Below are 23619 nucleotides of genomic sequence, written 5' to 3' on the forward strand. Positions count from 1 at the left end.
TATTTATTTATTTATTTGTTTGTTTGTTTGTTTGTTTGTTTGCTTTTTTTTGTATTTGCAGTTTGTCTTCTTTTGCACATTGGTTTTCAGTCTTTTATTTGTGTAGTTTTTCAGTGTTTTTCTATAGTATTTCTCTGTTCTACTGTCAATGCTTGCAAGAAAGATGTACCATTTGGTAGGTTAATTGGTCATTGTAAATTGCCCTGTGATTGGGCTAGAATTAAATCAGGAGATTGCTGGGTGGCGCAGCTTGAAGCGCAAATAACCAATAAAAAATGTACACACACACATCAATAATAAATTTACTTTGAAGTTTGATAAAATTACTGCTCTGAAGAATATCACCTCAAATGTCAAAATACTTAATTTTGTGTTGGATGTAGAAGGATTTTTATTTCCATGTCAAATTTGCATATTTTAATTCCCTTTAAATCTTCACTGCAAACATTTAAAATATACTGAATATTAACTCAGAAATTATTCAATATACTTTAGATTTCAAGTGCCTGGGTGTCAAGATCTCTGAGGATATAACCTGGTCCCAACATATCGATGCACTTATAAAGAAGGCAAGACAGCGACCATACTTCATTAGGAGTTTGAAGAGATTTGGTATGTCAACAAATACACTCAAAAACTTCTATAGTTATACCCTGGAGAGCATTTTGACAGGGTACATCACTGTCTGGTATGGGGGAAGCTACTGCACAGGACAGAACGAAGCTGCAGAGGATTGTAAATCTAGTCGACTCCATCTTGGGTACTAGCCCACAAAGTACCCAGCACATCTTCAAGGACCGGTGTCTCAGAAAGGCAGCATCCATTACTAAGGACCTCCAGCATCCAGGGCATGCCCTTTTCTCACTGTTACCATCAGGCAAGAGGTACAGAAGCCTGAAGGCACACACTCAGCGATTCAGAAACAGCTTCTTCCCCCTGCCATCCGATTCCTAAATGGACATTGAACTCTTGGAGACTACCTCACTTTTTAAATATATAGTATTTCTGTTTTATGCAAATTTTAATCTATTCAATATATGTATACCATAATTGTTTTAGTTATTTATTATTATTTTATTTTGTGTTTTTTCTATATTATGTATTGCATTGTACTGCTGCTAGGTTAACAAATTTCACCTGATTCTGATTCCCTGTCACATTTACCTATTTATTTATTTATTTGTTTGTTTAGCGATAAAGACTCCCAACAAGCCTCAGCACCCAGCAACTCAACTATCTAACCCTAACCTCATCATGGGACAACTTACAATGAGCAATTCACCTACTAACGTATATATCTTTGGAATACGGGAGGTAACTGGAACACCCAGAGGAAACCCACATGAGCACAGGAAAATGTATAAGCTCCTTACAGAAGGCATCAGAACCGAACTCTGAACTACGACACCCTGAGCTGTAATAGTGTCATTATACAGAAATGACATGCAGCTCACTTCTATTGTGCAACTTTTAAAACACAGAAAATAATAAATAAAAACTCCAGCTCAATACAAATCCCATGTAGACATACATTTAATATCAATATAACACCTTGCTGAATGATTGAGAGAGTACAAACATTTATATAATTATGTTTTTACATGCAAAATGTGTTTTCCTGTGAAGCCATTGAGATGCTATTCAAACTAGAGATTAAAGTGTGATAGGATGAGGCACATCCCTAGTAGATCAATTATTCCACTTAAATGAACTGTGGATTCAAAGAAACAAGAAGCAAGTTGAAATGCCACGTAAGCTTGTCCTGAAATTTTAAAACTCCACAAGGGGGCACAAGAAACTGCATGAGAATGTCAAAAATATAGTTATTCATCTTACATTTATACAAGATATTATTTCACATATTTCTAGCCTACGTTTGAGATTATTTAAAAGTGGTGCTTGTAAATTTCTTTATAATCCCCTTGGATAATTTCGACAGAATTATGAACACAAAGCTTTATGATAATTAGCTCCACGCAATCAAAATAATTTGTATTCGCACTCGACTCACTGAATCAGAGAATACAATGATACACTTTCATATCCTACGTTATACAACTGTTAGTAAATTTATTCCCTTAATGAGACTGGGCCATAAATTAACCCGTTAGAAGTGGAAAGCCGTAGGTAGTTAAGTGGTTTGGATACTGAAATTGGGAAAGAGGAGTTACAATGCCGGCCCTGAAGATGCATTCTCATTAAAGTCTCCCGGTGTGGGAACAAGAGTGGATGACGGGAATGAGAGAGAAAAGAGTGAAAATATAAACATGACGAGGAAGGACAGAAACGAAAAAGGAAAAAAACACACACAGAGGCCTGGGACCACTTAGCTGTACCTCTAGGTAGAAAGATCAAAGAATAGAACTCATGAAACCATGGAGATGGCTCCAGGCAGGCCTTTGGCACCATTCCAACTGAGCATAAAAAAATCTGGTTAGAGGAAATAATTTGGTGGGAGAGCAGAGAAGCGCAAGAAGGTTCACAAAACTGACTAAAAATCAAAAGCAATGTAACCCATTGTAGAAGACCTGAATATGCAGGGCACTGCACTCCACAGGTATGAAAAGCTTACACTGTTGGAAAAGTACAAATGTTGGAAATCTAGAGCAATACACATAAAATGCTGTAGGAACTCATCAGGTCAGGCAGCATCTATGGAGGCGGATAATCAGTCGACGTTTCAAGACGGGACCTTTCATCCGGAACGAAACGCCAACTCTTTATTCCACCTCCGTAGATGCTGCATGACTTGTTGAGTTCCTCCAGCATTTTGCGTGTGTTACTGCTGGACAGGTGTTTTGTGGAGTGTATGTTGTTAGAGGTAAATAATTTAAGTGCTACATCACATCATTCTACAATTGAAAGGATTCTTTCTCAGTCCATTGTCAGCAGGATATTTCTAAATGCAGTACAATGAGAAAGCTTCAGTCAGAGAAGAAAAAAAAACTTTATAAGCCACATCAGTAAAGGCAGTAAATTAACTGGCACCTGGTGCAGTACTGAAATAAATCTAAAGGTGGTGTCTGAGCACATGTAAAATATTACAACGCATAAAGTGTGAGGCCCTCTGCCTGCAAACTCCCTCCTTTTAAACTGAGGAAAGCAAACTGGCATTTAAAAAACCAAATCTCAGTGATATACAGGGAAAAGGCCTTTACGGAACTTACAGCTTTTCTTATTCCATTTTACTTATTTCTTTTTATTTGCGCAAAATGTCTATTTTTTTTGCACATCGGTTGTTGGCCAGTCTTTATTTATGTATAATTCTATTGTATTTCTTTATTTTCTTGTAAATGCCTGCAAGAAAATGATTCTCAGAGTAAGTATATGGTAACATTTATGTACTTTGATAATAATGTCCTATTTGCATTGCTACTGTCAAGGAAGATACACACTCAACGTTTCAGGAACAGCTTCTTCCCCTCCGATATCAGATTGCTGAACGGACAATGAACCCAGCTGCACTACCTCACTATTTTTCACTCTCTTTTTACACTTACTTAATTTAATTTTTATATTTTCTTAGTTTACAGTTTTTAAAAATTTGATTATGTATTATACTGTTGCCATGCCACAAAACAACAAATTTCATGATATATGCTGGTGATATGAACCCTGACTTTGAAATTGACATTGAACTTTGAAGGTCATCAAGTGGGATTCAAAACGCGACCTTCACTCTTCCCAAACTTTAATCTCTTAGAACTATGCAGAAAAATTAAGAGATGCAATACAATACAATCACTGGCTGGTGGCGCATTGACATCAACGCCGGACCCTGGAGCGGAGTTCGCATCCAGTCAGGCTGCTCCCGGACACGCTTTCCATCCGTGCCAGGTTGAGTGTCGAGCTTGTAACTCGGCCTCGTAAAAAAAAACACTGCGCCGTGAGAAGGACGTGGGGGAGCCACTCACAGAATCTTTCCTCCAAGACAACCACTTGGAAAAAAAAGTGGTCGCCGAGGCTCTGGCAGAGTATGGCACGCAAAAAAAATACAATAAAACCATGCCTCTTGAAAATCCCTGTCCAAAGTTCTGTCCACAAGTAAAACCCATCTTTGGATTCCAGTTGGCAAAGAGCTTTTAAATGAAATGCATTTTTGGCTGTTTTTGCTCATTTGTAGCAGACTTCAAGGTAGCAATGAAACAGCATTTCTGTTAGGTAAACACCATTAGGATTATGTTTTTAAATTTAAAAAAAAGAATCAGTCTTTTTACACACTGTTTTTACATTTAAAAACTGTGATTTAATGTCTCTTCAGAAACATACAGGGTATTATATGCTCCTTCAATGGTGAAAGTACTAACTAAAACCAAAATTTGTTAAAATGCTCTAATTACCCTCTTCACTCAAATAGCCGTACAACCAGTGTATTATGAATTCCAGTGAGTGAAGAATTTTTCTGCACAGTTTAACTCTCACAAATGTTCCCTGGAGTCGACATTTTTGGAATTCAGCAGCTGGGTTTCCATTACTTCATTCCACAAGAGTTCTGACTTCTCAAGGTCTGGTCGAGGAAATGCAGGTCCAAATCACTTGACTAATCCGCCACTGACCCAGTTTTAACCCCTTGCATCACAGATTTCAACAGTTTTTGAGAAATAAGACCATAAGACATAGGAGCAAAATTAAGCTATTCAGCCCATTAAGTCTGCTCCGCCATTCCATCATGGCTGATTTATTATCCCTCTCAACCCTATTCTTCTGCCATTTCTCCATAATCTTTTACGCCCTTACAGATGCCTTGTGCAGGAAGGCACAGAGTCGAATGTACTTCCTAAGAAGGTTGGCGTCATTCAATGTCTGTAGTGAGATGCTGAAGATGTTCTATAGGTCAGTTGTGGAGAGCGCCCTCTTCTTTGTGGTGGTGTGTTGGGGAGGAAGCATTAAGAAGAGGGACGCCTCACGTCTTAATAAGCTGGTAAGGAAGGCGGGCTCTGTCGTGGGCAAAGTACTGGAGAGTTTAACATCGGTAGCTGAGCGAAGGGCGCTGAGTAGGCTACGGTCAATTATGGATAACTCTGAACATCCTCTACATAGCACCATCCAGAGACAGAGAAGCAGTTTCAGTGACAGGTTACTATCGATGCAATGCTCCTCAGACAGGATGAAGAGGTCAATACTCCCCAATGCCATTAGGCTTTACAATTCTACCGCCAGGACTTAAGAACTTTTTAAAAGCTATTATTAATGCTTTTTGAGACGGTGATTTAGATGCATATCATATTTTTTTACTGAGTTAAGTATTGTATGTAATTAGTTTTGCTACAACAAGTGTATGGGACATTGGAAAAAAAGTTGAATTTCCCCATGGGGATGAATAAAGTATCTATCTATCTATCTATCTATCTATCTATCAAGAACCTATCAAACTCCGCATCAAATGACCTGACCTCCACGTCGTCTGTGGCGATGAATTGCAGAGATTCACTCCACTCCAGCTGAAGAAATTCCTCCTCATCTCCGTTCTAAATAGATGTCCTTCTATTCTGAGGCTGTGTCTTCTGGTCCTAGACACCCCCACATCCTCTCCACATCCACTCTCTCTAGGCTTTGCACTAATCAGCAGGATTCAATGAGATCACTTCTCATTTATTTTAGTTTAGAGCTATAGCACAGAACGGCCCCTTTTAGCCCATTGAGCTGCACTACCCAGTAACCCACCGAGCTTATTTACGGGACAATTCACAAGTATAGGGCCAGAGCCATCAAACACCCCTCGTACTTTAACCCACACAAAATGCTGGAGTCCCAAAGCGTCGACTGTACTCTTTTCCGTAAATGCTGCCTGCCCTGCTGAGTTCTCCAACATTTTGTATGTGTCGCCTTGGGTTTCCAGCATCTGCAGACTTCCTCTTGCTTGTCATACTTTAACCCTTTCATTCTTGGAATCATTCTCATAAATCCCCTCACTCAAAGTATGCTTACAACTTTACAACCTGACACTTGCTTTCTTTTCCCCCAGTTAAAACATGAGATTTTTGAACTCAGTGTTTATTTTAATAATAAATAAAAACCACAGGAAAGAAATCATAACCACAATCAACACGTTTATACCAGAAAACACTGATTAATCTAATTTGTGAAAAAGGTTCCAACTCCAACCTGCATAATTATGATATTCAAGTCTATTTTTTGCCCCTCTTGCTGAATGGATAATTTCACTCACCTCAACACTGAACTGATTCCACATTCTATGGACTCACTGTCAAGGACTCTACAACTCATCTTCTCGTTGTTATTTGGTTATTTCTTTGTTTATTTTTTGATATTTGTACAGTTTGTCTTCTTTTGCACAACGATGGTTTGTCAGTCTTCGTTTGTGTGTAGTTTTTCATTGATCCTATTGTATTTCTTTGTTCTACTGCTTATGCCTGTAAGGAAGTGAATCTCAGAACAGGGTACGATAACATATAGACACTTGGATATGGAATTTACTTTGAACTTTGAATGACAACTAAGTGGCAAAACCATACATCCAATCCCTATACAAAAACGCTATGGAAATCCAAACTCCAGCCAACAAAGTATATCTGAAGCACAGTACTACCATGATTTGAAGACATGATAGCCAATTTGGACACAGCATTTCATCAAACACCAATGACTGCTCTTTATTCATAGCAAGATGTGTGTGTCCCTGGCAGGAACAGATTAAGTTACCCATCTCCAGCTGCCCTCAACTGGACGGTGATCTATCTGGTGAAGGTACAGCGGCAGGTCCAGGATTTATTCCCTAGAACGTAGAAGATTGAGGGGGGGATTTGACAGAGGTATTCACAATTATGAGGGGACAGATAAGGTAAACGCAAGCAGGCTTTTTCCACTGAGGTTGGGTGAGACTAGAACTCGAAGTCATGGGTTCGGGGTGAAAGGCAAAATATTTAAGGGGAACATGAGGAACATCTTCACTCGTGAGAGTGTGGATCGAGTTGCAAGAGGAAATGGTAGATGCGGGGTCGGTTTCAATAGTTAAGAGAAATTTGGATAGGTACATTGATGAGAGGGATATGGAGGGCTATGGTCCAGGTCCAGGTCAATGGGACCAGGCAAAATAATAGCTTGGCATGAATTAGATGGAAGAAGGGCCTGTTTCTGTGCTGTACTGTTCTATGACTCTATTGAAACCCAGTGAAAAGGAGTGTATTAAAGAGCATAGAACAGAGAACATTACAGCACAGGAACAAACAAATATCATGCAATGCTGTCATCAAAAGAAGTTATGAATGGTACACGCTGCAACTGAAGTACACAAGTGTGGAGTGAATAAACATTTAGAGTGGGAGAGGGCATGCCAAACAAGTTTCCCAAGTTGTATTTATCCAGGTAATTGGGAAGCTGTGACCTGTGCTTTGTGGACAAATTTAGGTATTGGAAGATACCTTTAACTTCCAGTATAGGTTCCTAATATAATGGCACATCCATTCATCCCTCCGCACCTCTGCTCCTTCAGCCAAAGTGGAATTTTCCAGTGGCAAAACTATGTTAATTCCTATCCCCATCCCTGTTCCGCCATGTGGGTCCATGGTCTCCTCCCCTGCCATGATGAGGCCACATTCCGGGTGGAGGGGCAACACATTACATTCCATCTTGGTGACCTCCAACTTGATGACATCAACATCGATTTCTCCTTCCAGTAATTTTTTTTCTCTTTTTATTCCTCTCCCACGTCCTTTTTCCTCTATTCCCTAGTCTGGCCTCTCACCTCTTCTCCTTGCCTGTCTCCTCCCCCTGGTACACATCCTCCGTCCCTTTCTCCCATGATCCACACACTCCTTTCCTATCAGGTTTTCTCTTCCCCAGTCCTTTACTTACCCCACCCACCTGGCTTCACCTATCACCTTCTAGCTACTCTCCTTCACCTTCCTTGTTTGGAAAAACAGATTTTAAAGGAAACATGGTCCTCTCTGTGATCCCTGCTGGAGAAGGTTTTAGCATAACCTGAACATACGAATGGGAGATTTGTTTTACCAACTCATTCTACAATTGCTTCAGTATAGGACATGTCACAGTACTGCTCCTTTGGCCTATGGTGTTGTGCCAACATTTTAAACTTCCTCAAGATCAGTCTCACCCTCCCCCCCACACAGCCCTACACAAGGACACTGTCATTGAATATATTCATAGAACAGTACAGGACCTTCGGCCACAATGTTGTGCTGATCTATTAACCTACTCTGTGATCAATCTCACATTTCCCTCCCACATAGTTCTCCGTTTTTCTTTCACCCATGTGTCTACCTGTGTCCCTAATGTGTCTGCCTCTACTGCTACCCCTGGTAGCACATTCCACGCACTCACTATTCTGCAGTAAATGCTGGATAATTTCAGTAACATGGCAAGAAGGTTCTCTGTTTCAGTCCTGAGATTAATAGGAGGAATTGTGCGATAACTAAAAAAGGCCAAACGAGGTGAAAACCTGTTGTTGCCTCGAGCAACACAACCACTAAATGATGTTCCCTAGTCAGCTCAGATCGGAACTTGCCTTCCGTGGTCCCAAATACAATTATGTTTTTCTGTGGTCTTATTTAAACACCCATGTGAACAAGAGCCTTAGTCTTTGGTCACTGGGAATAAATCCAAGAGCCTTTGCAGTTCTGACGTAAACCAATGACATCGAGCCACTGAAACAATTAATGTCTTGCTTACAGCGCTACATCCTTCACAGTAACCTTGATCAGTGAGGACACATTTAAACCCTGCCAAACTACCCTGACAGCAAAGTAAAACGACATTCATCACGCACTCTAATTTTTAAATGAGAATAAGAACCTCATTGTAGAAATAGTGAAATGTTTGAAATCCAAGAGTAATCACATATTTGAAGGATGCAATGTAGTTGGATTTGATTATTGAAACCTGTTACTAAAAGAAAAGAAGATTTATTTATCACATGTATATCGAAATGATGAAGGGCCTTGGTGAGAAGTGTCTTTATTCCTCTCCACAGATGCTGCCTGACCTGCTGAGTTCCTCCAGCATTTTCAAGATTCAAGATAGTTTAATGTCATTTCCAGTACGCAAGTGTAAAGGAGAACAAAATAATTGTTACACTAGATTCAATGCAGCACAATAACCACAATAAGATAATAAATACAACAAAAATAAAAAAGTAAACACATAAAGGGAACCTTCTCCATGAAGGAAATCCACTGTGGCATCCCAGATTAAGACCCATACTGATCAGCAAATGGCAAAGGGGGCAAGATTGTGAGGTCTGGAAGCACCTTGGAGTATATGGATCCCAGATCCCAGAATAGCCACCAACAGACAACTCCCCAGGGCAACATCATAATCGACTCGAGACATCGCACTACCACTGCTATGTAACAGCAAGTTAACACATCCCATTCTCCCAGTTTTTTAAAGATTAACTTTATTTGTTGGGGCTACAATAGCATAGTGGCTAGCACAATGCTATTACAGTCCTGGGCGTTCTGGAGTTCGGAGTTCAGTTCAGGCGCTGTCCATAAGGAGTCCATACATCTTCCCTGCGGAATGCATTGGATTTCCGTTGCTGCTTCAGTTTCTTCCCACAGTCCAAAGGCGTATCAGGTAGGTTAACTGGTCATTGTAAATTGTCCTGTGATTAGGTTAATGTTCATCAGGAATTGCTGGAGGGACAGAGGGGCCTACTCTGCATTGTATTATTAAATTAAAAAAACAAATTTCACAACATATTCCGATTCTTATTCTACCCGTACAACAAAAAATAAAAACACGCTGTGAAATGTATCGTTTACGTCAAAACAAATCAGCAAGAATTTTGTTGGAGGTAGCTTGCAAGTATAACCATAGTTCCATGTCAATATAGCATGCCCACAACTTAACAACTGTAACTGTGTGTCTTTGGACAGTGGGAGGAAACCCATGCGGTCAAGAGGAGAATGTAGAAACTCCTTACAGACAGCGACAGGGTCAAACACCAAGCAGTCATCGTTGGCTCTGTGAAGTGCTACACTACCATGTCATCCACATATGGCTAATTTTCAATGGTATCTTTATTATTTATTTACTAATCAAACCATTTATGTTTCACTATTTTAGTTCCTCCCATCTCTGAAGTTTTCAGACATCTTTGCAGAAACCGAACAACACAGTTCTTCATGTGCAGTGAGAGAAAGTACAGGCAATACAGTATTAGAATTGGTCTTTGTTTACTGAACATCTTGCCAGAATCAGATGGCAACACTGAAAGGTAATCTTCCAGGGAGCAATCTTCACCAAATGGAAACAGAGCAAACCCCAGAAATAAATGCTGAAAATATTCATTTGCAGTGATTATGTTCAATTTATGAAAAGTAGTTTGCCATAAATGGTTACAGATTTATTCCTTTACCTTCTGCAAAGATTAAATAAGTTTAAGGAAATCACAATTGTTATTTAGATCTTATGATTATAAATATTTATATCTTATATTAAATACCTACAAGTTTTGCAAAAGGAAAGGGATGGTAACTCAGGTATCACTGGTATATATCATGAAATCTATTGTTTTGTGGCAGCAGTACATTGCAATGCATAATAATAAAAACTACAAATTCCTATATACTTTTTTCCCATGAAGACACAACTCTCGCCTATGGCTCCAAGTAGCAGTCTGCATGAGAAAGTGGCCGCACGCCAGGTTACTACTTCAACAGGCAGGCTAAACCGAGTGAGGGTAGCCAGTGGGGACCTTACCCAATGAGATAAGGACATATCTGACCTAGCTTGTGAATTCAGCTCCGATGGACTGGGCGGATGAGATCTCGAGTAAGATTCAAATGGCCAGGAAGGCGGCACTGCAACGATGCCTATGACTTCTCCTGTGCCTTGAGAGGTCATGGGTATCCACTACAAGCAAGAAAGATTCAGTCTGTGATGTCTGCTACTACAACTGGACGTGGACTCCTGAGGTTGAGAGAGAGTGGACCTGCTCCAGTGCAACGGCATTTCCACTTTAAGAAACTCTCCTCCACAAGGTTCCTGTCATCGTCGGACATGATGGACAACCACCACATATACTTATAAGGAAGCTGGATTGAATATCCAGAGGAAGGAATAGCAGCATGCTTTTTTTCATAGAAGTTAATTACATAAGGAGGAGGAAGCCCGATTAGGATACAGTGACCTTGTATGCAGAAAACGTTATAGTTAATGCAGCGTAATGAAAATTAGTGATATTGATTTTGTATTACTAGTGATTAGTGAAAGTGATATTGATATTGAAAAAAAATTGCACTTAGTTCTTGTTGCCTCCTTATAGAACAGACGTGGAAGCTTTACGGAAGGTGCAGAGGGAATTTACCAGGATATTGTCTAGATTTGAGGTTGAGCAAGCTAGGGCTTTTCTCTTCAGAGGGAAGGATAACGCGAGGAGACTTGATAAAAGTGTATAAGATGATAAAAGACATGGAGTTGACAGTCTGAGAATTTTTCCAAGGGCGTGAAAGGCTAATTCGGGGGGGGGGGGGGGGATACTTTTAAGATGATTGGAGGATAGTGTAGGTGCATGTTAATTTGGCCAGTGTTGTAGTGGCATCTGCACTGGCCTTTGTGGCAGGTGCCCAGGGTTCGAATCCGGCCGGCTGCTTGCTCCTTGCACGCTTTCCATCTGTGCTGGGTTGAGCAGTCAGCTAGCAACCCGGCCTCATAAAAACAGAATAAAATGCCAAAGAAACAGCAAGGTTGCCGCCTGATGTGTTACAAAGCGCAGAAAGGAAAAACAATAGGTGCAGGTTCGAGATGGAGGTGTGTGGAGCAGGGTGGTGACAGATACATTAGACTCTGAGGCACATGGATGAAATAATAGTGGAGGTATATGTGGGAGGGAAAGGTTAGGTTGATCTTAGGTTGGTTAAAAGATTGTTGCAACATCATGGGCTGAAGGAACTGTACTGTTCTTTGTTCCATGTTCTAAAGTTGTAACAATTACTTCCTGCAAATTCCTACCATTCACCACAAAAGATTTACATATTTTAAGCTAATTTCTGCTTCTGTTCGGACCCATGCTTAGCTCTCTGAGACATTAAGCTCATATGAGCTGCTTCTTCAAATGACAAACGATTTTTCTCAGCTGTTTATTGAAAATAAAAGGCACTGTTTATTAACATTATTAAAGCAACATTGTGAGGAGGGACACTTTTCGAGCTATCGACTGCACATCCCATTCTTGGAAAGGACGTAATGTTTAGATACATGCTAGGATGCGTAGGGACCCATCATCAGTGATGTAACCTGGGGTCATCAGGTGTTTCAGGACTTTCAACATCAGATACTCTCAGCCGTGGCACTTAATTCACAAAACTCAGGGAAATTTATACCTCAAAAAATCAACTCAGCTTTTTGCAGTGCAGTGAAGAGACAGATCTCTCCACTGGAAGTACAAGCCTAACACAGGCCACAGTACTGATGAAGGGGCTCAACCTGAAATGTCAACCGCTTTTCCTCCCTCCTGGATGCTGCCTGGCCTACTAAATTCTGCTAGCATTTGTGCGTGTTGCTCACAGATTTACCTGGTGCCCTCTCAAATTAGTTTGTGGATTAATGTGCACCAGAGCTTCTTAAATTTTAGATTAATGGTCTTTGATCACATTGTGGATTCATGCTCATCTTAATTACAAACTTTCTTTTCACAGCCAAAGTCCAATGCACTACAGCAAGGACTGAACATTAATAAATTTGGCAGGATTTCACTCATGTCCTTCTGAATTTAGTTTGATTGATAAACCCAAGGAGAAGATCTAAGAACAAAATGCCAGAACCATTTTAAGAAAACAATAGGTGAAATGATAATAGAATCAGGGACACTTGCAGAAGATAATAAACACAAGAGATTCTGCAGATGTTGGAAATCTAAAACAACACACACAAAATGCTGGAGGAACTCAGCAGGTCTAGCAGCAATTAAGGAAAGGAATAAACAGTTGATGTTTCAGGCCGAGATCCTTCATCTGACTTGCAGAAGAGCTTTATTCTCATGCTATAATGTTCTGCAATTTCCTATCATTCATCTTATGAAAAATTAAAATGGCGGCTTAACAAAAACAATTAGAGGTCCATTTAGGGTGTGCTAGTATGTTAATTAAGATCAACCTTAAGGCCATTTCCATATCTGCATTAGGTTCTCCTTCTCCAATGTAATAATACAGAAAACATCTTCATTAGAGAAATGTCCTAATTGTATAAGGCAAACACATCAGTCACAGTCGGAAACAGCTTTAACTTTGCAGTTCAAAATGTGTCAGTTTTGACAACACGTAAAGCAGGCATTTTTCGAACTCTGTCACAATTATCGTTGCAGATCTTACCATGGCAACAATCATTCTGTCAGTGGCATCTGCACCAGACTTCAGAGCGAGAGGTCCCAGGTTCAAATCTGGACAGCTCCTTGCACGAGTCCTACTCGTGCTGGGTTGAGTGACAAGCTAGCAACTTGGCCTTGTAAAACAGATAAACGCTAAAGAAATGGCAAGGTGCCGCCTGATGCTCCAAATTGGCATGGGGTGGAATAACAATTCTGCAATGATTTCCAGCCATATCAGTACCATTTCATGTGATACGCAACCAAAAGTCATTGTGCTAATGTCAACTGGGGTCTGTGGGTTTTGAATTCAACCCCACGGCAACTTCTGTGGCTCAGTCTTTCAATCCTCCCATCTACCAGTTTCCAAACGTTGGAGTGAGGGAGGGAGGGGGAGAGGGAGAGGGAGAGAGAGAACGTGTGTGTGTGGCGTGTGGCCAAGCGATCTGAAGGTCGCTAGTTCGAGCCTCAGCTGAGGCAGCATGTTGTGTCCTTGAGCAAGGCACTTAACCACACATTGCTCTGCGATGACACTGGTGCCAAGCTGTATGGGTCCTAATGCCCTTCCCTTGGACAACATCGGTGACGTGGAGAGGGGAGATTTGCAGCTTGGGCAACTGCCGGTCTCTTTGCTCAGGCCTCAGTCATCATCGAAAATTGATGGACAGTGTGTGTGTGTGTGTGCGTGCGTGCGTGCGTACACGCGCACATGTATCATATGTGTTGGTCGTACATTCAGGATTCAAGATTGTATAATGTCATTTCCAGTACACAAGTGTAAATGAGAACGAAATAATTGTTACTCCGTATCCAATGCAGGACAATAAGGTAAGGAACACAATCATTAAAAAAAAGCACAATATAAATACATAAGATATTTAAATACAGAGATTGACTGGATGTCCATAAAGTGGCACTCTAGGCACAGAAATGTCTCTAGATAAGGTGACTGACAGGAAATGATAAAGTAGTGGTGATTGGGGGTGTGGAGGGGTGGGTTAGTGGGTGAAGGTGTTGATCGGCCTTACTGCTGGGGGAAAGTAACTGTTTTTAACATGGTGATCTGATAAGAAATGACAATATATATCCTTACCACACTTCATCCATTGTTATCAAGTGGACTACAATGACCCATTTTTACCTCTAAAATGTCTGCTTCTGCTTGACAAAAATCATAAATAAAACAATTGTTGGGTTTTTTTTCTGTCTGTCACTCCCTGCCCTTTGGATAAACCATGCTTAAAATTTCTGCACAGTTCATGTATCAGTGTTCCAAGCAACACTGGAAGAAGAGCAAACATCCTTTACAAAGATGACATCAGAAGTGGGTGGATGCAACTCTTAGGAGAAACTAAATCGAAGTTGGCTCTTCTCTCTACGAAAGTGATATGCAGACTGCCTATTAAAGATCATGAAATCTACATTTGGGTTTGATGGAAGAGAAACATAAATTTATTATCAAAATATGCATATAATACTCTGTAAAAAAACGTAGGTGTGTGTGTGTGTGTGTGTGTGTGTGTGTGTGTGTATGTATATATATATATATATATATATATATATATCTATAGCTAGAGTTCATAAGACTTTTATGCAGTACTGTATTTGTCAATGTGGAGGTCCATAAGACCATAAGACATAGGAACAAAATTAGGCCATTCAGCACATTGAGTCTACTCCGTCATTCCATCATGGCTGATCCCAGATCCCGGTCAATTCCCCCCCCACCCCCCCCCCCCCCCCCGCATTCTTTTAAGTTCCAGTGAAGACGGGCCCAAAGCTGCCAAATGCTCCTCATACGTTAACCCTGGAATCATCCTCGTGAACCTCACTCCAATTAACAACACATCCTTTCTGAGATATGGGGTCTAAAACTGTTGACAATACTCCAAGTGCGGCCTGACTAGTGTCTTATAAAGGCTCAGCATTATCCCCTTGCTTTTATGTTCTATTCACCTTGAAATGAATGTCAATGTTGCATTTGTCTTCTTTGAAAAGTAGCGGACCCAATACCGACCCCTGAGGAACACCATTAATCATCAGCAGCCAACCAGAAAAGACCCCTTTTATTCCCACTTGCTGCCTCCTGCTTGTCAGCCATTCCTCTATCCATGCCAGAATAATTCCTGTAACACCATAGAATTTTATCTTGTTAAGCAGCCTCACGAGGCACCTTATCAAACGCCTTCTGAAAATCCGAGTAAATGACATCCACTGCCTCTCCTTTGTCCACCCTGCTTGTTACTTCTTCAAAGAACTCTTAACAGCTTTGTCAGGCAACATTTCCCTTCACAGAAACCATGCTGACATTGACTTATTTTATCATTAGTCTCCAAGTACCTCAAAACCTCATTCTTCATGATTTTCTTTCTTTCGTCTTCTTCCCTTCTTAAAGAGTGGAGTGACACTTGCAATCTTCCAGTCCTCTGGGACCATGCCAGAATCAAGTGATTATTGAAAGATCATGACCAATGCATTCATTATCTCTTCAGCAACCTCTCAGGACTCTGCGATGTAGTCCACCTGGTCCAGGTGACTTATCAACCTTAAGACCTTTGAGTTTGCCCGGCATTTTTTCCTTTGTAATAGCAATGGCACTCACTCCTGCTCCCTGACACTCACAGACCTCTGGCACACTGCTTATGTCTTCCACATTGAAATACCCATCAAGTTCATTGGCCATGTCTTTGTCTCCTATTACTACCTCAATAGCATCATTTTCCAGTGGTCCAATAACAACTCTCACCTCCCTTTTACTTTTTTATATAATTGAAAGAATGTTTAGTATCCTGCTTTATATTAGTGGCTAATCTGCCCTCATATTTCACCTTTTCCCTTATAGCTTTTTTAGTTGTCTTTTGTTGGATTTTAAAAGCTTCCCACTCATCTAACACCCATTCGCTTTTCCTTGGCTTTTATGCAGTCCTTAACTTCCCTTGTCAGCCACGGTTGCCTAGCCCTGCCATCTGAGAACTTCTTCCTTTGGGACATATCTCTCCTGCGCCTTGTGAACTATTCCCTGAAACTTCAGCCATCTCTGTTCTGCCGTCATCCCTGACAATATCCTCCTCCAATCCACCTGGGCAAGCTCCTCTCTCATGCCTCTGTAATTCCCTTTATTCCATTGTGATACTGATACATGTGACTTACGCTTCTCCCTCTCAAATTGCAGTATGAATTCAATCTTAGGTCATTTGATTCCAAACAATCGGTTTACTGATCATTACAGAACGTCCCTCTGGTGTTTCCCACACCATCCCCTCTTCATTCCCCTTTTCCCAACCATGATTCCCCTCTCCCTGCTCCTTTCCAACTCTCAGTCCACAATAGAGACCCAGATCAGAATCAGATTTATCATCACTCACATATATTGTGAAATTTGTATTTTCTTTCTGGCAGTAATACAGTGCAATACATAAAATTACTACAGGACTGTGCAAAAGTCTGAGGCACATTAGTTACATATACCTAAGACTATTGCACAATGTTGTGTTTTAGGTAGTGTACATGTCATAATATAGTTGATATTCATCTCTTGCAGGCATTTACAGGAAGATAAATATAATCAAATTTATAAAACACTATAATCAAAAATTGAAAAGTAATGAACATGCTTTAATGAAGACAAATAGTGCAAATAAAATAAAAAGTAAAATAAAACAAATACTACTGAGAACATGTTATAGAATCCTTGACGGTGAGTCTGTAGGCTGTGGAATCAGCTCAGTGTCGAGGTGAGTGAAGTTATCCACTCTGTCTATGTTTCAATAAAGGAATCTGAATCTGAAATATGTTTTGCTTGTTCGTAATCTACCATAATTGCTTTATTATCGCACAAAACTCCAACTTTTTAAAAAAAAATTATTTTAAGTTAGTTAAGTGTTTATGTTTACCTCAAAGAAAGTCAAGAATATAAGAAACAGATGTTATTAGTGTTTGAACCTGCTTTATCATTATTAAAATCACCTCATCTGATCTTGGCCTCAACCTGACTTTACCAATCCTGATGAAGGGCCTCGGCTTGAAACACCAACTGCTTGTTCCTCATCCTAAATGCTATCTGACCTGCTGAGTACCTCCAGCATTCTGTATGTGTCTAGCATTTGCAATTTCTCTTTAACACCTGTTTTCCAAAGCCCCAACTTTGCTTTAATTTGAAAATGTTTCTGCTTAGACTTTGAATATAGTTAATGATGGCTTCCACAGCCCCATGGAGAAAGATTTCAAAATATTCACAATGACCTGAGAGGAGAAATCTCTACTGTAAATGAGCAATACATTGTTCTGAAAGTGTGCCTCCCCCCTGAATTCACCGAGTTGAGGACTGCTTTTAATGTGGATTAAACTGGGTCATTAACCTAAAGGGAAGAAATCAGAGATGAAAGATGAAATGTTGAAGGGGAACATGAGGAGAAATTTCTTCACTCAGATGACGGTAAGAGTGTGGAATGAGCTGCCAAAGAAAGTGGTAGATACGAGTTTGATTTCAACATTTAAGAAAAATTTGGATAGGTACATGGATGGGAGGGGTACGGCGGGCTAGGGTCTGGGTGCAGGTCAATGGGACTAGGCAGAATAAAAGCTTGGCATAGACTAGATGGGCGAATTGGCCTGTTTCTGTGCTGTAGTGTTCTGTGACTCTGATGGCTTTGAGTTATAGGCATAGAAGAGTACAGCACAGGAACAGTCCATTCAGCCCACCGTGTTGTGCGGAACCAGCTAAAAAGCAGAGCAAAAATACCCATAAACTAATCCCTTCTACCTACAACATGTTCACATCCCTCCTCCCTCCTTATATCAATGTGCCTATCCAAATGTCTCTTAAAACCTCTAATGCATTTGCCTCTACCACCATACCAGGGAATGTATTCCAGGCATCCACCACTCTCTGAGTAAAAAGCTGAGTGACTAAATCAGCCATGAAGGAATGGTGGAGCAGACTCAATGGGCTGAATAGCCCAATTCTGTCTTTATGACTTATAGTCCCAGCAACTTACTTATAAAACACTGTTTTGAAATAAAACAAAAATACGATATTAACCAATGCCATTCCACACATGCAAATGAGAATTATTTTAATCTTCACACTTGGTAGATATGAACCTTGTGTGCATGAAAAGACACCTACAGAAAAGTGAAATATATCCTTTGACACAGAGCCAATTACAGAAGTGATTGTGCAGAGAGGGAATATTGGAGACTGCAGTGATTTAAGAGGAATGGAAAACTGCTACATGGATGCATTATTCTCAGACTGTCAAATGCATTTTGTCATACAGTGTGACAAAACCACTGATATTTTTAAGTCAATAAGCCAGTGTCATGGACCAGAGATAGCAATCTATGCAAATACATACATCCTGAGAAGCTAACAGCTTCCTGAAATTATTTTTCATCATTATTTTTAGAATTCTAGCGAAATGCTTACTGAAGAAGCTGCTATACAAGCTGAAGGGGTAATCCTGGTATTACTAGCTGGAACTTAAAATAAAACAAACAAATTAAAGCAAAAATAGTTACAGCAATCCATTCACAAGTACATTTTCATGCATACTTCATAAATCGTTGGAATCCTTACAGTCGTGCTAATTCATAAAATTCTTCTAAATTAAAAGCCGAGTAGAGATAAGAGTAAAGTTCCTAAAAAGTACTGGCACATTCCCATAGAGATTCTGCTCATATTGGGCTGAATTACATACTCTATTTCACAGTGTAACATGGAAATAACACGAGGAAGTAAATCAGGGTAGTATGTACTATACCAAGGGCTACTGCAATAGCACAGTGGTTAGTATGACCCTATTTTAGCTCTGGGCATCGGAGTTCAGAGATCAATTGTGGCACCAACTGTACGGTGTTTGTACACCCTCCTCATGACCATGTGGCTATCCTCTGCGTGTTCCGGTTTCTCCTGCATACCAAAAACGTATCAGTTAGTGGGTTAGCTAGTCATTGTAAGTTGTCCTGTGATGAGACTAGAAAGTAGCTGGAATGCTGGACAGTGCAGATGTTGGCATGGAAGGGTCTGTTCTATGCTCGATGTCTAAATAAAATAATATCAATGAATAATTATGTCCATGAGACATGAAAAGGAAAAGAAAAGTGAATACGATGGCGAACCTCCCTCTGCGCTGGTGACAGTGTCTACCAACTTCCCCCCCACCAACCAACTTGTCAGCTCTGGTGACACTATATACCACCCCACTTCGCCTGCATACGTCCCTCTGCCCTGCTGACAGTTTTTACCATCCCCTCCCCTGTCTGCACTGCCGACAGTATTTACCATCAATCCCTCCCTATCTGCACCCCCGTCTGCATTGTCACTCACCTCCTCTCCAAGTGCTCATGTGACACTATCTACCAGCCCCCTAACCCCCCCCCCTCAAACCTGTCTGTACCCCTCCCACTGCACTGGCAACAGTCTACTTCCCCTCCTCCATCTGCAGTCCTCCCCCTGCACCTGTACTAGTGCGCTCCCACCCGCCTCGAACTGCCCCCCCTCCAGTAAGTGATCACAGACAATGATTGCAAACTGTTCACCCGTCACTCCCCTCACAAATGAGGTCTCCTGCTTCACCCTCCCATCCCAGGCAACCAACTGCAAATAAAGCGCTTTTGTTTTAAATAAATTAACTGTCTAAACACCCTACTGCATACTGCTGCTGTGTAATTAGTCGAAGTGATGAACGATGGTTGTAACAAGACCTAAACTCCTTCACTATGCCACGACAACAGGAAGGGGTGGATATAGCCCAGTCCATCACTGGCAAAGCCCTCCCCACCACTGAGCACATCTACAAGGAGTACTGCTTCAGGAAAGCAGCAACCATCAACAAGGACCCCCACCATCCAGTTTGTGCTCTCTTCTGGGCAGGAGATACAGAAGCCTTTGTCCCATCCAGTTCAGGTATAGTTACTGCCCTTCAACCATCAGGCTCCTGAACTAGTGGGGAAAACTTCACTCACCTCAACTCTGAACTGATTCTGCAACCTATAGATGCATTGTCAAGGACTCTTCAACTCTTTCTTGGTATTTTTTTTACTTGCATTAGTTGTCTTTTGTATGATGGCTGTTTGACAGTCTTTGTTAATGTATAGCTTCTACTGAATAATAATTTCTACTGAATTTCATTATTTTCCTGTAAATGCCTATAAGAAATGAATCTCAGATAGTACAGTATATGGTGACATATATATACCCTGATTATAAACTTACTTTGAATTTAACATAAGTAATGGAAGAGTCTGTAGCAGTTAGTGAAACATTTTACAATGCCAGCAATCTCGGTTCAGTTAAATACCATTGTCCGTGAAGAGTTTAAACGTTCTTCCCGTGACCACATTTTTTCCTAAGGGTGTTCCGTTTCTTTCCCTCATTCCAAAGGCATATGGGTTAGTAAATTATGGACGTGCTACGTTAGCGCCAAAACCCGGGCAGTGACACTTGCTCCTCCAGCACATTCTCAACGCAGACAACACATTTCACTGCATGTTTCAATCATTCGACGTGTATATGAGAAAGAAAGTTTATCTTTATAATCTTTAAAAGTTGGTTTGTTGAAGTTATAGTGATTATAATTTTATAGTTAATCCTTGGGGGCTGTGGAGGCTTTAGAGTGGCAACTAGACTACAGGACTTGATATTTGGCAAGAGATTCTGCAGATAACACACACAAAATGCTGGAGGGACTCAGCAGGTCAAGTAGAATCTATGGAGAGGAATAAAGAGTCAACATTTCAGGCAAAATGAAGGGTCACAGCCCATAATGTTGAATCTTTATTCCTCTATTACAGGCATCCCAAACCTGGGGTCCACGCACCCCTCGATTAATGTTAAGGCTCTGTGGCATAAAAATGGTTGGGAATCCCTGGTCTGAATGGATACTGCAAGACCTGTGAATTCCTCCAGCATTTTGAGTGTGTAGCTCTGATAATGCTCTCCTGGGAGAAGAGGAGATTAAAGCACATGGGTTTTTGGGGAGATGTGAGCACCTTTAAGGAGTTCTAAAACACAGCTCAGTGTCTTTGCACCATGAAGCTTGTGAGGCATCACGTTATTACAACACTAGCTCAGCACACGCAGTGAACATCTGCAGAAATTATGCAGCACCGGCAGGTCACGGTGTCAATCAGTGTACAATGCTGCCACTCTGCACTTCAATGCTTCAGGCTGACACACATTAAACACTATTTATAGCAATCATACAGGTTAATTGCCAGTTGATTTCCTTGATCTTCAGTTCTAACTCTACCTATTCATTGTGCCTTGAGGAAGGCATAAGTAGGCAAAGGAGAACATCACAAACACAAGAAATTCTGCAGATGCTGGAAATACAAAGCAACACATGTAAAATGCTGGAGGAAAGCAGCAGTTCAGGTAGCATCTATGGCAAGGAATAAACAGTCGATGTTTCGGGCAATGAATAGCAGATTTTCTTCACAAATGTATTTCAAAGCTCAAAGTAAATTTATTTAAAAAGTACACATATGTCACCAAATACTGCCCTGAGGATTATTTGCTTGCAGAAATTCACAAGAAAATAAAAAAAATACTACACAAATGAAGGAGACCTACACGTAGACAAAGACCGACAAACAACCAGTGTGCAAAAGAAGAAAAATTGTGCAAATGTAACATAGTGAGTTGTAAAGTGTGTTTGACAGTGGGTTGCGCAATCATTTCAGTGTTAAGGTGAGTGAAGCTTTTCATGTTGTTTCTGAAGTCTGATGGTTGTACAGTAACGGAGTCTGATGGTGTAGGACCCAAGGAAATGAGTAAAGTTTTAAATAAAGACTTGTTATCTGTACCTACTGCACAGAAGGACATAAGAACAAGTGAGCACAAAGTAAATTCATTGTCAAAGTGCAAACTCACCAAGTACAAAAACAATAAATAAACAAATAGATAATGCTGAGAACTTGAGTTGTAGCCTCCTTGATGGGGCCAGGGCTGTCCTGAAGCATATTAAAACAATACAAAGGAGGTGCTGGAGCCTTAAAACATACATAAAGGTGGATAAATTCCTGCGGCCCAAAAAGAAATGTAATAGAATCAATGGGAAACTACACATAAGAAAGACTGACAAACATCAAATGTGCAAAAGAGGATAAATTATGCAAATAATAAATTTTTTAAAAAGTAAATGAATAATACTGAGAACATGAATTACAGAGTCCTTGAAAGTGGGTTGATAGGTTGTGGAATCAGTTTTGACTTTGATTAACATTTGCATAACTTTTCAACCCATCAAGTTTAAACTGTTGTTTACTTTCTGGATTATTCCAATGACTATTTTTCAACCACTTCAAAGTTCAAAGTAAACTTATTATCAAAGTATCTATATGTCACGATATCAAACCCTGAGAGATATTTTCTTTCAGGCATTCACAGTAGAACAAAGAAATACAATAGAATCAATGAGAAACCACTCAAACAAGCAACATATAAGAGAAAATGAACTGTGCAAAATACTTTAAAAAAAAATAAATAATATTGAGAAAGAGTTGTGGGGTGCTTGAAATTGAGTCCGTAGGTTGTGGAATCGGATCAGTGTTGAGGTGAGGGAAGTTATTTCCTCTGGTTCAAAAGCCTGGTGGTTGAGGGGTAAAATCTCTTCTGGATCTAGTGCTGTAGGACATAACGCTCCTGTACATTTTTCCGGATGGTAGCAGTGAGAAGAGGGTTGTAGGGTAATAACTGTTCCTGAACCTATTTCTTGAATGTATATACAGTAGCAAACCAGTAGGATTTTATGACAATCCTGTAGTTTCATGATCACTGTTATTAATAACACCTTTTAAAGAAAATCAAGATTCAAATGCATTTATTGCACGTACATCCTGTGAAATTCCTTGTTTGTATTAACCAACACACCCGAGGATGTACTGGGGACAGCCTGCAAATGTCATCATACATTTCAGCACAACATCTCCCCTATGGGGACTGGCACATGCCTGGATTAGAGAGCATGTCTCGGAGGATAGTTTGAACTAGCTAGGGCTTTTCTTTTTGTTCTTCTTCAGGTGGCAGGGTGGAGATACGTCTCTACCAAAAGAAGTGTAAGGCACTCCTTCCCTCTGCTAGCCTGCAGGTCACGCTTGGGCAAGGTGTAGCAGCTGCTTTGTACCACCCCCACCCCCAAATAAGGGTCACGTGAAGTCATGTGCGCAGGTGGTGGATGGTCGTATGAGATGCTGGTGCAGATCACAAGTCCTGGTTATACGGCCACTGATGCCAGGCAGACAATCTCTGAAGAGTATTGATAATGGTTGGGGTCATCTGTCTTGTAAAGACTCTGCCCAGAAGAAGGCAATGGCAAACCACTTCAGCAGAA

At 40.6% G+C, this 23619-nt stretch overlaps 1 protein-coding gene and 1 long non-coding RNA gene across 11 annotated transcripts in view; one reads left to right on the forward strand and one right to left on the reverse strand.

Annotated features, from left to right (window-relative positions):
• Positions 1 to 2033, forward strand: part of LOC140737632 (uncharacterized) — a 36043-nt gene extending 34010 nt beyond the window's left edge. Inside the window, exons 2-3 of the long non-coding RNA XR_012101204.1 lie at positions 496 to 612; positions 1193 to 2033. This is a non-coding gene — a long non-coding RNA (uncharacterized lncRNA). The remainder of the gene's footprint in view (positions 1 to 495; positions 613 to 1192) is intronic.
• The window catches only part of LOC140737630 (transcription factor 4-like), a 653305-nt gene that overhangs the window by 226001 nt on the left and 403685 nt on the right, over positions 1 to 23619 (reverse strand). The window lies entirely within an intron of this gene.

This window comes from Hemitrygon akajei, chromosome 13 (genome assembly GCF_048418815.1).
Source record: "Hemitrygon akajei chromosome 13, sHemAka1.3, whole genome shotgun sequence".
NCBI lineage: Eukaryota > Metazoa > Chordata > Chondrichthyes > Myliobatiformes > Dasyatidae > Hemitrygon > Hemitrygon akajei.